The 1,592-nt window shown below is 50.8% G+C and overlaps 1 pseudogene; it reads right to left on the bottom strand.

Moving 5' to 3' along the window:
* Window positions 1–469: 469 nt before the first annotated feature.
* On the bottom strand, window positions 470–1,391 carry LOC101446862 (NHL repeat-containing protein 3 pseudogene; annotated as a pseudogene).
* Between the last annotated feature and the right edge of the window lie 201 nt (window positions 1,392–1,592).

The raw sequence follows: 1,592 nt of genomic DNA, 5'->3' as shown, positions 1-1,592 counted from the left end.
TCCTAGAGAAGAGAAAGTAAGAAGAGAAGGAGAGGAAATAAGAAGAGACAACAACACAGACAGCAAAAACAACAGGGTGGGAGGAGGAGAAGGGGGGAAATAAATAAATAAATGAATCTTTAAAAACTAAAAACAAAAAACTTTTTTTTTGTTAAGTCAGACAATTTTAATTTGTGTTTATTTACAGAAAACACATTTCTCCTTCATTTAGCTAATTAATTCAAAGAAAAAAGTGAAATACTATGGATTTCAAGTATGTTAATAACAAAGTTTTTTTAGCAAAATACAACCATGATATTTTCAACAACTTTTAAAAGAATCTGGGAAGGGGATGTGGCTCAAGTGGTTGAGCTCCCGCCTCCCACACAGAAGGTCCCAGTTTTGGTTCCAGTGCCTCCTGTGTTGGCATCGGTTAAGTATCACATTTAAAGGACCTTCATCGATAAAATGCATTTACTGGACAAGGGCTTCAACGGGCCCCTCTGTCCCCACTGCACAGCTGACCCTCACTGCCTCTGTGCAGGTGAAGGGTAGATGTCCACCGGACTGAAGAAGGTCCCTCTTCTGTGAAACAATTAGTCCAGGCTCCTAACCATTCTCCAGTGACTTTATCAAACACTTGGATTCTTTTATTTCCTCGGTCAGCAACCCACACCCGACCAGCTGAATCGAGAGTGACGCTGTGTGGTACGTTGAACTGAGCAGGCCCTGTCCCATTTCCACCACGCAGCCAAAGCATTGCGAAATCTTGGGACAGCTTGAGTAATCTGTTATTCAGTCCACCATCTCCATCTACAGTGTAAATATCTCCTGTGTCCTCTACATATAACTCTGCTGGGTTATCAAACTGCAGGGGATTCAAACCAGTGCCTTTTTTGCCTGGGGTACCCAAGACCTGAACGAGATCACCAAAGGACGTGTACTTTTTAACAGTGTGGCCGTAGGGTTCACTTCCTACATCCGTGATCCACACAGACTGCCCATGAGGTGTGCTGGCTGCAAACATGCCGTGAGGCGTGTCAACTGTGTAATTCCAGGCTCGCAGGAAATATCCGTCTTCCGTGAACACTAACACCTTTGGGATGTTATTCCCTCTCCGAGGTTTGCTGGATTGGAAACAATTCCAACGAAGTGGGCTTTTACTTCTAAAGACCAAGACCCAAGTCCGCCACTTGTTTGGGAGTGCAGAAGGAGGGGAAGAGCGCACAACGGCGGGACAGCGCCGACAGGCTCCGCAGCACAGGAGACGCGGCGGGCCCGGCCCAGCCGCTCGCCCGCCGCCCCGGGCCCTCGGCCGCCGCATTCACCGGAGAGCCACAGAGCCGCGAGTGCAGGGCCAGGAGGCCGAGGAGGAGGCCGGCGCCGGCCGCGCACACCCAGGACCTCGCCATCGGGGACGAGCACGGACCGCACGCGGACGGCCGAGGCCTGGCGGCGGGGCAGTCGGGGTCCCCGGGGCGCGGGGCTCGAGGACCAGGAGGAGCGGCTCCCGGGCGGGAGGACAGCGGGAACTGCCCACAAAAAACATTTGAGCCTCCAAGGACATTATCAAGAAAGTGAAAGATTTGCACATAAAGGGAGAAGATATTTGT

This window comes from Dasypus novemcinctus, chromosome X, assembly GCF_030445035.2.
Source record: "Dasypus novemcinctus isolate mDasNov1 chromosome X, mDasNov1.1.hap2, whole genome shotgun sequence".
NCBI classification, from domain to species: domain Eukaryota; kingdom Metazoa; phylum Chordata; class Mammalia; order Cingulata; family Dasypodidae; genus Dasypus; species Dasypus novemcinctus.
The sequence above is the reverse complement of the archived record's forward strand: the minus strand, read 5'-3'. Positions and strand labels throughout refer to the sequence as shown.